Raw genomic sequence first — 15,393 nt, 5'->3', positions numbered from 1 at the left:
AGTAGTCCTCAATGAGCCTAAGTTAGAGAAAGGACATTGGCAAAAGTGGGAATGGGAGCTATATACTTCCCTGCATTCAAGAACATATTCACATATTCAGATGAGAAAGGCATTGAGGTGGGAGTTTCTTGTACTCACTAAGGAACAAGAGTCTTCCCACATTCATTCCTGTTGATAAAGTCCTGGTACCACAAGCTTTGTGGGTGGTGATACAGCACACGACAGGCATCCCCAAGTGGTTCTCATGTCCCTGTTACTGGAGGGCAAGTAAATGAAGGTTATGTCTAGGCCTTAGCATTAAGATATTTCTGGGCAGCCCACATGTACTGCCAATAAACTCTGCTTGGACTCTCTCCACTCTTATCACTTGCCTCTGTGCAATGGAGTGACTACAGCAGCAAGGGCAGGCAGCAGGGGAAGGGAGAGCTCTGGGGCAAAAGCAAAGAGGATGGAGAAAGGGAGAAAGCAGAAAGGAGACTAGATAGGTAGAAGTCTGGCAGCAAGGCTCTTCAAGGAAGGACACAAATTCTCTTTCCCTGCTTTAAAGAGTTAAAACAGTGTGGAAATTAATACATGCTCAGATTTACAAGCACAGTACAGAACACAAATGGTATTAGGCAAGGCTGGGGAAGGTATCTGGTTTTCAGTCCCAGCTCTTTGTACTTCCCTTCCCAAATACTGCCCAATGCTCTTTCAATGAAGGTCACAAACCTCTTCTGCTCTTACTTTTTCTGGCAGGAAAAGCAACAAGAGCCTCACAAAATTTCTAGCTTGCTAAAGGACTGGGAATTGCAATACCTTTCAGCCTTGCTAGTTGAAGATGACCAGGAATTTACTGCAAACGTTGAATTCTGTGGAAATTGCTGATTTCTCTAAAACAGTGTTCCAAAGGGGGCTTTGCTGAACTTCCAGCAAAATGTTGATGTGTTTCCGGGAAGCACTGGTGGACTCCCACTGACAAATAGGCAGCAAGCTGAAGAGGGGCTGGGTGGAAGACAGGTTGATGTCCTCAGCTGAGCACTCAGGTTCTGGGCCTCATAAAACCATGAGGACTTGCATCTTTGTGGCACCTGGAAGGTCCGGTTTCCATCACATGCAGCAGAGAACCCTGAAAACTACCTCTGACATCTCCTAAGTTCCTCCCCTCTTCTACACCAGAAATTTGCATGGTGCCTTCTGTATTTGCAATGCGCTGAAACAGATAAGCAAAAATCACCTGTATGAAATACTTCCTGACCTGCTGCCCTTGGCCTCGAGCGCAGACATACCTGAGACACCTGTCTCCCAGATGTCCTCCAGCACATGACATGTATGAGAGGGTGGGAGGGGGGCTTCGACCAGCAGCTGTGCCAGGTTGTCAGTCTTGCATCATCACCAGTCATCTGCAGCACCTGATCCTTTGGAGATGTCACCTTCACACCTTTCCATTGCGGTGACCAGTGATGGAAGGGTGAGCTAAAGGAATAACATCCATCCTTTTCCTTGCAGAGACCACAGTAAAAGTCAGACCCACTTCCAGTGTCAAGCCTAAGTCTGCATCAAGGAGACTGCCTTAAAAAAACACCCTAGTATTATGTTTTAGAATAGAGAATTTACCTAAGTAAATAATTATTTTTAAACCCAAGATTTAGGCAGCTTTAGTATTCCACATTATGCTAATGTTTGACAATTACTAAGTGTGGGTATCAGCCAGCATTTTTTTTTTTTTTTAAGTTTAATTTAAAGCAATTTGACATGGAAAGGTTATTACTTTAGTTGCCAATAAAAGCTGTACTTTTAACATAAGTGTACACCAAGCCCTAGGGTATGTGACTATTATCTTTTCTGCAATTATGTGGTGTTCTACATAAATGTTAAAAAAAAAAAAAAAAAGAAAAACTTAGAAATATCAAAAGTACCAACTTAGCAGCAGTGTGGAAGTCGAGCAGCAGCTCGGGGGAAACGCAGCTCCTGCAGGCACAGCACAGGTTGAGGTTTCCTCCTAGAGGTGCCGCCGGGAATGGCTTCGCTGCCGCCTGCGCAGCCCACAGAGGTGCCTTCTTTCTAAAGCATGTTTCTTTTTTCCTCTTTCCTTTTTTTTTTTTCTTTTTCTTTTTTTTTTTTTTTTTTTTTTTTTTTTTTTTTTTTTTTTTGTTTCCCCCAGGTCTTCAATTCTAAATGGCTTTTTTTCCGCCATCCCTCTGGAGCTGCACTTTTCCCTTATTAGGGGAAATTGTGGTTTCCGCTTGCTGTAGGGCCGTGTTGCCAGAGGAGCCCTGTGTAGCAGAAATCACCACCATCTTTGAATGGAAACCAGTAAACCCATCCCCCCAACCCCTCTAAAAATTACATATGAGGCCTTGAAGAGCCACGATGCTATTTCAACCCGTGAATTCTAGGGTGGAGGTGTGCAGAATTAAGGAGAGAGATGATCCTCAGCAGCATGCAGGGCAGCTCAGCGTGTGCATGGGGCTGAGCACGTCTTCTGACACCTCCAGGATTCATTTATTTGGCCAACATAAGGTTGCCATTCAAGCTGAAAACATCACGTGCAGTTGCCAGTTGCAGAGGGAACCTGGTACCTTGGGCTGGCTGACCAGAACCCATCCTGTCCCATGGGGCCACTGCCAATGAGCGCAGTCTCTTGCATCAACCCTTCTGAGCCAGGCCCATGTGGGTGCATGTCTGTGCCCCCAAACAGGGGCCAAGCCCCACATCAGCCTGTGTGCAGATAAACTTACTCCACTCACCCTTCAAAGGCAGAGCCCGGGGGTAAACAGATTGAAACAAGACGGATTCTAGTCCAAACACTGAAGGTTGCTCAGTTAAGAGATCACTTTGATATAATCATTTTTTTTTAAGTCTGGGTCTTTTTCTTTTTTTTTTCTCGTCTGAGTTTTGTTTTTAAAGTTACTTTGGAGCTTACGAAGTCACAGCATCACCCTCGCCAACTGCAAACCTTCCAAAAACACCCAGCACCAGGGCAATGAACTTTGGCTTCCTGCATCACCCTGCCCACACCTGTTGGAGCTAACCTGCAGCCATCACCAGGCAGCCAGAGGGAGCTCAGCCCTTTGTCTTCCTGCTAGAAAAGCAAGAACATTGGTTATAGTCACAGTGCCAACTCCAGTTCATGGTTCAAATTAGCTAAAGTTTGTTATTTTACACTTTAAGTAGGAGCTGCAACAAACTGCTCACCAGCAGTCCCAGCGATAGTATACAAGCCCCTCTAGGATCCCTTGGAAGAGCTCCTGATGAGTTCACCAATGTTTATACATTAACCTCTGGGTGAAAAGCCAGCCAGAGGGATGTGAGAACTGCTCCGAGCCCTCCAGAGCATGACACAAAATGATGCAAGTGTGGGAGCTAAGAGAGAAAATGTTGTGCGAGCCCAGAAAAATAATAAAACATTTAAATCCTTAATTGTTTTTCTTGAAGATTTATCCAAAATTGAGCTCTCCTTAAGCTTGTGAGTTTGCAGAGCATTGTCAATAAATTAGATCATGCACACAAGGCAGGGATTTCAAGCCAAAAAGCTCCAGCCGTGAGTCGCTTAATAGCAACACTCCCCAGAAAAACGACTGGAGATGAAGCACAAGATATGTATTAATTATCAATGGTCTAATAGGAAATTTAATGAAGACAACTATCTTCTTGCACTTTATCCATGATAACTATGATAGTACGTCAGCGAAATGCATACCTTACAATGTGGCGGTGAAATGTCAAGTCTGTGGCCATTATAGCAATTCACCACAATAATGGCTAGCCAATGTATGGACTTGTAGCACTTAATCAAAGTAATGACATTCATCCACAATTATTTATGTTATGGTAACAAAGAGCTGCCAAATGCAAAACAAATGACATGAGGACTTGCAAGTGAATTCCTTCCCGTAAATTCTGCTAAGGTTATGCTTAAAGGCCCTCAGGAATCTGTATAAATTCAGAGCGCTATCACCGGTGTTGTTATTGTGCCACATTTTACTGCCTGTAAGTCGTGAACCCAGTGGTCTAGCAGGGATGGGCTCCTCAGCCAGCACAGCTGTCATGAGACCATTGGAAATGGCCCTGATATATAATCAGGAAATGTCTGAAGAATTTTACGGAGGAAAAAGAAATGTAAAAGACCTTTGCTTACTTCTGCTTATCAAGGAGAACGCAGAGCTAGTTATATCAACACTTATATGTGTATTTAAAGTACACGAGCAGCCCCCACTTACCTCAAAGGGCTTTGGATCGCAGCCATTGTAATTGCCAACCATGATTCTCTATTAAATGCAATACTTTTCTTTTAGGGGCATTTATGTGGGTGTTTGTATAAAAACACTGTCAAAAACTAAGAACACCAGTAAATATAAAATGGCAACATTCAGGTTCAAATGCAATGAACTAATTTATTCTTTTCAACAGTACATCCAACTGTTTTTCACCACTCGCAGATGTCACTGGAACAAATTGAATTAAAAAAAAACAACAAAAAAAACAAAAAAACCAACAGCCTAAGAACAATATCCTGCACAGAGCAGTTAATATTAATTGCTTTAAAAATGCCCTCTATTAAGCTAAATAATAGCCAAATCTCACTACAGTAAATGTACCCTTATATGATTAAGTATAATATAACAGAAATATGATTGCATAGTAGAAAACATGAAAATGTTGAAAATGAAGGCTTTCCCCTCCCCCAGAATATGAATCTCCAAAGAAACACCCAGAAGAGGAAAACACCCATTAGCCAGTCATTCATCCAGGGGCCAAAACTGTGATTGCACTTAACTCTACCACTCTAAGTGAACACTTTTCCAAGAAGGGAGGCTGGTGGGCTCTCACCACAGGCTCTGGCCACCCTCAATGACCAGGTTGTGACCCGTCACGTAGTCTGAAGCTTCGGAGGCCAAGTAGACAACGGCAGCCTGCAGGTCGGTGACCCGTGCCAGCCTGGCAGCGGGGATGTCTGCCAGCCAGCGCTGCACCAATGGCTGCAGCTCCGGGGAGTGGATGAGCGGCGTGTCCACGATGCCTCTGTGAAGAGCACACACGATGTGGGTTTAGGGATTTGTTGGCCCAAGTGGAAAGGCAGTGCAAGGTGTTAATTCAGAAGGAAAGCCGTGGGCAGTAGCATGGAGAGCCTTGGCATTGAACGAAGCTCATAATGCAAACTTCAGCAGCGCTGTTTTCCGACTGCCTTGCACTACCACTGGGCAGGCTTAGAGAATTTATTTTAAAAGGAGAACACACTCACACTGTCATCTTAGCTAACAGCAAGACCCCCTAACTTTCGGGTTACTCATCATCAACTCCAATTTACATTTTCTTATGGAAGACAACATGGCATTCAAATCAAAAGTGCCTCCAACCAGGTCTGTCGCTACACTTGGGAACTGCTGTCCTTATTCTGATTTCTCTTTTTGCAGCATGATGTTACACAGTATGTTCATATCCTGCCCAGAAACTGAAAACAGCCCAACTTCCCACACATTAAATACAAGGAAAGCAAATGCCAGCACCTTTCTCAGCCCTGAACTCTTTCCATACAAAAAAGGAGAGACACATCACAGTGGAATCCCATCAAACAAATGCCCCAGCAAAGCACGTACCTGTCTTGCCTGCTTTACATTAATGAGAGACAACACCGTTTATTAAAACTCTGCTAAGTTCATTTTCTCTGGGTGCCCTAAAAATGAGTGATGCTCCGGAAAGCACAATGCATGGTGAATGTTTGGCTGGCTTTTATGACTTTAACTACGACTGATTTGTCATACTCCTCCTTAACAACATATTTGTATTTTGTGAAATGTATAATTTTTTCAGCCCCTGAACAAATATATTTACATAACTGTGTCTAACGAGAAATTACATTTAACTTCTCAGAAATGACAATAACTAAAACCTGAACTGCCAATTCCACTTCATTAGTGTGGTAGAAATGCATTCCAAATGTTAATAAAAATTCCAACATGCTGATAAATTAGCGCTTCTAAGGAGCATGTGACACCTTGGTTAACATATTCAACCTCAATTATATTTCTCTTCAGCACCCTGTTATCTGGAACCTTTGCTGGCAATCAGAGGTGCTGTTTTTCAGCGGCCAATTTTCTAGATAATGTAGCTTATCAACACTGTGGGTAAACTTGCCAATGAAATCAGGCTGCACTGAACCACACACACGCTAATTGCATCTCTTTTTTATGCATATTTACAGACTGTCACTTCAAAGAAATCAGTGGCCCATTGAGGCAGCCAGTTAGCTGGAAGAATTGCCTCTTGCAAATGAAAATTAGCAAACAAGCTAGTGATAAATATGAAATGAACAAAGTATAAAAATACCCGTTTTGTTCTGAAACTTCATCGGCATCCCAATTTATACTTCCAAGGAAATTATTTTTTGAGACATGCTGGATTCTGGGTACGAGATTTACCTTTTGTTTTAAATGAAGGCTGAAATCTTCTATTTACTCTGTTACAAAGTGGAACTAATTCAGACTTTCCTCCAAACATTTCTGCTTTCATTAATCAGGCAGGATTTAAAGATCAGCTTTATTTTTTATTGTAATTGACAATAAACACTACAGCAGTTCACAGCACTGAGCAACGCAGCTTGGTTAGGCTCTGGCAGTGTAATAATATCAAATGCATTCCAGCATAGGGCTGCATATTTTACTTCTTTCCCCTAAGTGCAGCTCCTAGTATCTCCCCTTGCTCACCCAAGCTCCTCAAGAGCTGGTTTTCTTCAGAGAGAACCATGCTATGAGCAGCAGAACACATCGCACTCCGTCCCCCCACGTGCCTCTCACTGTGCTCACAAAACCACCCGCATAATCATTTCTGGCTTTACACTATCAGACATCAAATTTAAATCCTTATAATTCTTTTGCTTTTTTTTTTTTTTTTTTTTTTTTTAGTTTTAACCCAAAGGGAATGCAGATTAGGAAATACGGCATACATTCCTCCAGTACAGCAGATTTCACTTAAAGAGGATGTTTTCCAATGTTTGGAAAAACCATCCTTGGTCTGATTTCAGCCAGGGGCTGCACCTCTTGGTTGACCTTTCCCTAAGCTCACATGGAGTAGTAAAAATTTTGATGTGTGACAAAACTTCGTTACAAATTTTTTTGTTCCGTAAATGAGAAAAAAACGTAGCACAAAACTTAAAGTTGCAAACACACATACTGATGGCACTATAAATATTAGGCATGTCATTGATACTACACATCTTCTGGGAAAGCTTTGGTGCCAAGTTGGGCAATTTAATGTTGTTGAACCCTTTTAGGCAGATTTTAGTTGGCTTCTAACCAGTTCCAGCAAAGACAACTGCCAATGCATTAATTCCCTACCTCATCTCGTATGCAGTGCTGAGCCTATCAGTACTTTCTGTTGCATGTCAATGTAATATCAAACTGCTAGTTCCTTAACATTAGACATGAGCATCAATATTTAATTATTGATACACAGGACAATTTGAGACATTAGAAGAAGAAAGAAAAAAAAAAAAAAAAAAAACAATTGCCTAAAACATTTCCACTTCGAGAGACACATTAGGAAAAATATCACTTACCAGATACTTAACTGGAATTGTTACGTGCGTTCAATCCCCAAATGAGAGCAAAAAGAGATTCCATCTGTGTGTAACTTGATTTCTTTCAGATGAGTTATTAATTTGAATGAGTTAAGTACACTCCACTTAATGAGGAAGTGTTTAATCAAGAGCTCCACTTAATTGGGACATCTCCCAAGGAATTAGATTTAAGTCCAAAGATACTTACCAGCAATGACTGCTGCTTAATGGGGATGGTAATGCCTCTTAATTGGGATGCCTTGAGATGATTCTGGGTTGCTCATTCTCCTGCCATTCCTTCCCCCAAATTTGGTGACCCCAAATTTGGGGACACCAAATTTGGGGGAGATCCCTACCTGCTTTCTCACACCTTGTTCCCACTGGGCTGAAAGCATCCTGTTCACACAGTGCCCATTGGTCAAGCATGCTGGCTGCAGAATGAGGCATCCCAACACCATGCGAGCTGAGAACCGAGGTCCCCAAAGTTCCCTGCTTCATCACACCCACCTAACTTGAAATATCTGCTGGGACCAGGAAAGAGACAAACACACTCACCATGAGCAGCTCCCCATTTACACATAGTCCCCTCTGTGGCCCAAACTGCACGCCTCTTTTGATGAAGTCCAGCACTTTTATTTTGCCTGGCACCAGCTGTGCAACAAGCTAGGAAGCAACAGAATAGGCAATGGCAAAAGGACTAAGCACAGAGATGCTTGCTCTGCATGAAACAAGAGGCAAAGTCATGGAATCATAGAATGACCTGGCTTGAGAAGGATCACAGTGACCATCTAGCTCCAACCCCCTGCTATAAGCATGGTCGCCAACCACCAGACCAGGCTGCCCAGAGCCAGCTTTGCCTTGAATACCTCCAGGGATGGAGCATCCATCAGGTTCCTTGGATCCCATTTGATACAAGGAACCTCAGTCACTTTCTCCCCATGGGCTTGAGACTTGCTTGGTCAGTGAGAAAAGGATCTTCAGTTTTATAAATGCAATAAATTATGCTAAGGACTCTGCCATAACATTTTATGCATTGATAACTTTTATGCATCGGTCTGCATAAGTTTTATGCACTCGTTAAGAAATTAAGTTGATAAAAAGTGACCAGATAGGAAGAGGAAAAAAGGCCAAAAGATTTGCATGGTGAAATAATGTTCAAGGCCAGACTGGAGTGTATGGAGCTTCAGGCAGATGTGTGCTGTAAATGCCTTAAAGCATTAAAGAAATCAAGTGTGGAGAGAGCAAAGGACTTAAGGGCACACCTACATATTTTACTTCTCCATAGATTATCCAGAGTGAGTCTTCCATCACAGCTTATATCCAGCTCTTGTGTTTCTCATAGCCCTCAAAATATCTCAAAATGTTGCACATTACACTGGACATCCACACTCAGATAGTCTTGTGCATTTGGAACTTCTTCCAACCCAGCAAAGTGCTTTGATGGCATCACAGAAACAAGCTTCATATCTCTCATACAGGCAGAAGCATAAGCAGAGTTTGCTTTTAGTGAGGGGGATCTGACCAAATCTCACTAAACACTGACCCAGAGCTCCACATGTGTCTGGACAGGAGCGGCTCAACCAAAGCTTTGAAGTAAAACTCTGCCAGGATTTGGGAGCCTTTCAGTCCATACATTGGACTGCATTGGAGAGAAAGAGCTGGAGACATTCAGTACAGCCAAAACCTTTGTCCTTTCTGTGCCCTTCCTGGCTATTACTTTGCAAAGAAAAATCCCACTTGCTATCGTAGGATTTTGAGCTAGAGTTAGAGTTAAAGACATGATGATAAAACTGCAACCTCATTTTGGCTTATAAAGTAGAAAAAGAGAAGCATGACTCTCTTTTCCCAATGCTTTGACAACTGCCTTTAAAAGCATAACTTCTTCAAATAAGAGTGTAAGTTTCCAACTTACACAAAACAATGAGTTTTGATCATTCAGTGGAGACTTTTAAAATTTATGTAAACCCCTTAAGAATAGGTAATTCCTCCTCTAAGAGCCTTCTCACCTGTGATCACAGTAAATGTGGCATACTATCCCATCTCTGTTGGTAACGATTACCTGTGCATTTGCAGGCACAATTCCTGCCAGGTCCTGCTGGGCTTCCCTAATTCCCTTCATCTCCCCTGGCTCGCAAAAGCCTGTGTAAATTCAGCAGACCTAGCTGTGAGAATGCTATAGCAGAGCTGCTAGTACTGGCATGGGGAAAATCCTACTAGCAAGTGAGATGCTGTTTAAAGAATCCATGGATCACATCAAGCAAAGGCTGGAGTCACTGCTATAATTAGTAATAAATAATCATAAGGAAGACAGCGAGCACAAGGAAGTGGAGAGTCGAACTGACAGTAAAAACACGGGCACTTGCCATTGAGCTCCGTGGTTTTTTTTCTTTTCCACTTTGTGGATTAAAATATGTAATTTGTTTTTCCTAATTTGACATACATTATAACTTCATTATTACAATTTAACTCCTGGGTTAAAATCCTGCCCTTCTTACTTACTCTGATTGACTTCAACGGTCTACGGAATTTGACCGCTTCCAATTAGTGCTATCCACTTGGGTTTCTGCTTAGCACTATCATGCACTGTTAATTGTTTAATAAAAAGACTGTGTTGGTCATGACTGTGAGAAACAGGGAGAGAAAAGATGGCAAGAAAACTTTGCTCTGTGAATAAACACAGTGAAATACAACATGCAGCTTTAAGCCTCCAAAAATAAGGAAAATGTAATTTGTAATAAATATAGATATATATTTACAAAATTACACCTGGCCTCCTGCAACTGTCAGAGCTGAACACTATCTCAATTACAGCGCTGCAGTGTGGCGTTTTAAGTGCCTATATATTTGTCTCAAGCAAAAAGGGGAAAGAAGTATTGTCTATTAAGTGTCAAAAGCCTTTTCTTTAACCGCGGAAGGCTTGGACAGACTAAGGAAATATTTCATCTGGAAGAGAAATGCTAAAAACTACCCTTCACATTATTGGAAAACCTATTATCAAATGCTAAAACCTCTTCTTAAATCCCTGAGTATACACAGCAACAGAGCAGGCTCGGTTATAAGTATTTAAACCTTTGTTAAGGAAAAGGCAACATAAAAAGGGATGCAATCCACCTACTAATTAGAAACTTTATTTTCCAAGATACTGCTCATTTGAGCTTTTTAGAACATTTCATTCCCTTTGTACCTTCAGAACGAGACTACATTTTACTTACGGGGAAATGCAGTTGACTTTTACTCCTCTGTCAATCCATTCCGTTCCTAACGTCTGTGTTAATTTTACGACCCCGGCTTTGGAGGCATTATACGCCAACTGCTTCTGCGGGTGCGGAACTGGAAGAGATTCAGAAATAGGAAAATATTTATTCTCCTCAAATTAAGGCGTGTGGGGAAGTTCCAGCGCCGTTCCCTGCCTTGAAATGAATTCTTTGGCGTTTTCCCTGGTACCAGGCAGGGAGCAACAAGAGTTTAGCCATCACACAGCAAAACTGAATCTGTGGTCACCTCACATTTTTGCTTCAGCATCTGGGAGAAACGCAAAAAAAAATAAAAGAAATGAACTCAAAACATTCTGTGTTTTGGCAAAGCCAAAAGCAGTGTGCTAAGCATATATGCAAGTGCTTGACTTTTTCCAAGAAGGATAAATAATCACATTGATGTTTGCACGTTTACGTTTTATACACATGTATATTTTATGGAAAATATGCATACAGTGCAATACTGATATAAAACCATACCACATGATATAATACGCATGCATTACAGATTTGTATATAACATACCATATTATATATCTCCCTGGAACAAATTATTCACTTTAATTTTTAAATTACCCACAGTCTGAAGCAAACACATTATCTAATCAGTGTTTGTATGGATGTGAGCACAGGTGCGTCCCAAAAATCCTGAACACCCACCACTTTCAGAGTCTAAAGCTTCTGAAGATGTTTCAGGGATGTCACATGTCAGTCACGGAGGGAAGATGATCGGCTTGCTAATTACAATGTTCAAGCTCGTTAGTGTGGTGTGCTTGGTGGCTCTGCCCCTCTGCCAGCTCTCATGCTTGCAGTGTTCCCAGAAAGCTGCTTAAGGACAAATCCACAGTGGGTTTAAAGTGCCTTAAACCCATCAGAACCAACCTGAGTCAGTGTGGCTGTTGGGATTTCCACTTGTACATTGTCTCACTGAGGACCTGCTGGCTATCGTGATCTCCTTAAACAAATTTGGTGCAAGGCACTGATGTCACGGGACATCAAAGGGAACTTTGTGAAAGCGGGGAAAATCAGCCTGAATGTCAGTAAACATGCAACAAGCATTGGTGACTTATACGGTTAGGCAGCTCTGCACCCTGGGAGCCTCTGGTGAAACTCACAATACATGGATAGAAGCACGTGGAGTCACTGGCAGTTGACGTTACACTGGCCTAACTCATGAAGCTTTGTCGAATTTATGAAGTTGGTGAATAAGTTCCAAACCACCACTGTCTAGGGTACCCCAACACCTTCACAACTACTTTTTGTCTAAAACAATTATTTCCAAGTGTGTTGATTTCAAGTGTGAAAAGAAGACAGTGACAGAGTTAACCAAGCTCTGAAACAGTGAAGACCCCTGCTGCAAAGTGCTGAGCAAGCCAGTAAGCACCTTTGCCTTGGGTCACAGAACCATGAAATCATTACAGTTGAAAAGATCGTCTAGTCCAACCATCAACCCCTTCCCAGTAACCATGGCCCTCAGTGCCACATATTCCCTTTTCTTGAACACCTCCAGGGACAGTGACCTCCACCACCTCTGTGGGCAGCCTGTGCCAATGCCTCACCGAACACAGAATATCTACAGAGATATCTGCAGTATCTACGAATGGAGATCGATATCTACGAATGGATTTGAAGAACATAAAAAATTGTGGCAAGAATTAGTGCTTCCTTTTGCTGAGGGTATGCTGAGAACTGGGCCTTTTTAGAATTAAAACTATTTGACACTGTTCGCTTTGCCAGCATTTCTTCTGCCCTAATTTTTTGTTCTGTACCAAATGACTCCCATTCCAACCTGCAGAACCCTGCTGCTATCCATGTCCCCATCACCCCACAAACACAGTGCTCTGTGTGGGCTCTCGAGCAGGAGTGGCACCTAATTTCCTGATTAATGGTTGCACATCAGCTTCAAGTTATGTACAACTTGGGTAGTTAACCTCACAACCTCCCCAAAGCATCTCATTGCTAAACTTTCCAAACACGTCTGTCTGTGATAAATCACTGGAAGTTTGCTCAGAGGATAAGAGTTTTGGCACTGTCTCTGCACCTCTTGCCCACACGGGTGAGAGCAGCTAGTGGTTGCCAGCAGTCAGCACTCTGATTTGGGGCGGAGGTGTTAGGATTTACAAGGCTCTCTACATGTCAGTGCTTTTGTCTTCATAGGAATGGCTAAAGAAGGTAACCAAGATGGGATATTCTTCTCCTGAGACACACAAAAACTTTGCTGAGCATCTGTACCACTTCCTCCATTCCCCGAGCCACATGTTTGGGTAATGCTTCATAGACCCACAAATCTTCAGCACTCCAAACCAGAGCCTGTGAAGGAAGCCATGCCTCAAGCGGTGTCATCAGGATTTCTGAGTTCATAAGGCCTGCATGAAGGGAGAACACTCGCTCCTGTTTCGCATGGGGAAGGCAGGAGGCGAACAGATAAAAATGCTGCCAAGATCAGCTGCATTACATTTTAAACATCTGACACAATGTTTCTGCTACCTTGTTCTTAAGGCTTCTCGCCTGACCTTGAAGCAGCCACGTAATGTTAATGAGAAGCACACACAGAGAGAAGAACAGATCACTTCCCACTAAAGATATTTGCTGTAAAAATTAGAGCGGAGTTCCACCTGTACAAATGACAGAGCTGCAGCAGCCTCCTCTCTGCTGCTGAAGCATACGTCTGGAATAATTCCAGTCAAACACCAGAATCAACATGCACATATGCAAAATGTATGCAGCCTATCTTCAGTTAATTAAAATCGATTCTGAGCAAAGTATCTGGAAAATAAAAAATCACAAACAAAAACCTTTCTATCCTACAAAGAGTCTCCTCATTTTCCTCTATCTCTCAGGAAGGACTCAACCTACAAAAAAATATATATATATCCCCTAACTATTTCTAGAAACATTTCATACTATGCCAGTTGGCCAACATACTTAAATAACCAACCAACCAACATATTTATTTAACATTCAGCAGATGGACATGATATGAACATCGTGGTTTTCAGTTGTAGTTTTATAACTACTAGATTTTTCTCATGCCAAGATCCAAACAGGTTCAGAAGGTAAACACATCCCTTTGTCTCCTAACTTCTGGCCTACCCATGCCCACATGCATTAACTTTCAGTGCCATTTAAACAGGATGCACAATGCCCCTTTTGGGCCGCACTCAAAGCTGCACTTCATGAGGGCACCTGAAGTTGAAATCTTTGCAGTCTTTTCAAATCTACTTTTGTTCCAGGAGGTTTTGTTACACAAAGCTGGGGCAGGGGTATGGTGCCTGCGCCTGAGCATAAGTGAAACAGCTGGTAAAGACACTTGACAAAAATTAACAACAATATTATAAATGCACTTTTGAAGAAACATTTAAAGTTACTACGCAATAAACTGAACAGAATGTCACAGAAAGTCAAACTGGGCACTGTAAAAATAAATGTTATTCCCAAGGAAAATAAAAAGACTGCATATTTATGTAACGTTCAGCAGATGGACATGATATTAATACAGGGGTTTTCAGTTGTACTTTTATAGCTACTAGATTTTCTTGCCTAACTTGGCAACCCAAGGCACCATTTGATTTTTGGATTTGGACAATACTGCAACAGATGTCCAGACCAATAAAATAAATTCCTAAAGGGCTATGCTTAATTTGTGTAATTGATCAATTTTTGTTACATGGGCCTCAGTTCACCAGCATGTAACTGCCTTCCAGATTAGCTCAGCAGTAGGGATTTCATTCCATATGTTACAATGGTTTATTGGTGCATTTGACGACGCTGCTGATTCAGCAGCGTCGGTGGAGACACCTGTTGGCAACGGCAATGAAATATAACCATGGTACCGTGGTAAGGAATGGCACAATGGCTTTTGGGTGTCTTGTAAACATCAGCAGGGCACCACTTCCTGCACTGAAACACATTTTCCTGAAATTAGTGGGGAATGCACCAGCACTTCTCCCATGCCATCCCTGCATCAGGAACAGAGGTGACTCCGCCTCTTCTATAAAAAGCAGTAAGTGCTCTAAAACATAGAGGACAGACGAATGTTGAAAAATGATATCAATAAAAATTTTGTAGTACATTTCCTCTAATACAAAATGTCAGTGATTTACTCCTTCCCAATACAGGTTTAATTGATTCAAATAGCATCGGTAGTAATTAAAATATGGATTCTGAAGCACAACTGTTAGCTCTCATCACTCACCTATTAAACTTGCCATAGATGCTGTGTTAATTATCTTCCCATATCCTTGATTCAGCATAATGCGGCCTGCAGCCTGTGACAGAAATTAAAGGAAAGACCAGTGACCCTTTTTGTGATTGTGCTAATAATGACATGATAATAAATTAGTCTTCACTTTTCAGAAGAGTGTATGCTCTCGCACATTTTTTTAAGCACTCAATATAAAAACTTGGTATAAAAATGGCTGATGCAGGAAAAATTCCATTGCCATTTTGGACCCACTTTGCTTTTGGCAATTCTTTTTTTCTTTTTTTTTTTTAAATCACTGATGCTGGCAATGGCTCCCCAAAGCTCTCTGCTCTTCAGGAAGTGTCAGATAATCACCCTCCCAGAATCAGGCCATTCTTAAGCACCTGAGCTGGGACAGC

The sequence above is a fragment of the Tympanuchus pallidicinctus genome, unplaced genomic scaffold (assembly GCF_026119805.1).
Source record: "Tympanuchus pallidicinctus isolate F22 unplaced genomic scaffold, pur_lepc_1.0 scaffold17, whole genome shotgun sequence".
In the NCBI taxonomy this organism is placed as follows: domain Eukaryota; kingdom Metazoa; phylum Chordata; class Aves; order Galliformes; family Phasianidae; genus Tympanuchus; species Tympanuchus pallidicinctus.
Note: the sequence above shows the minus strand (reverse complement) of the source record.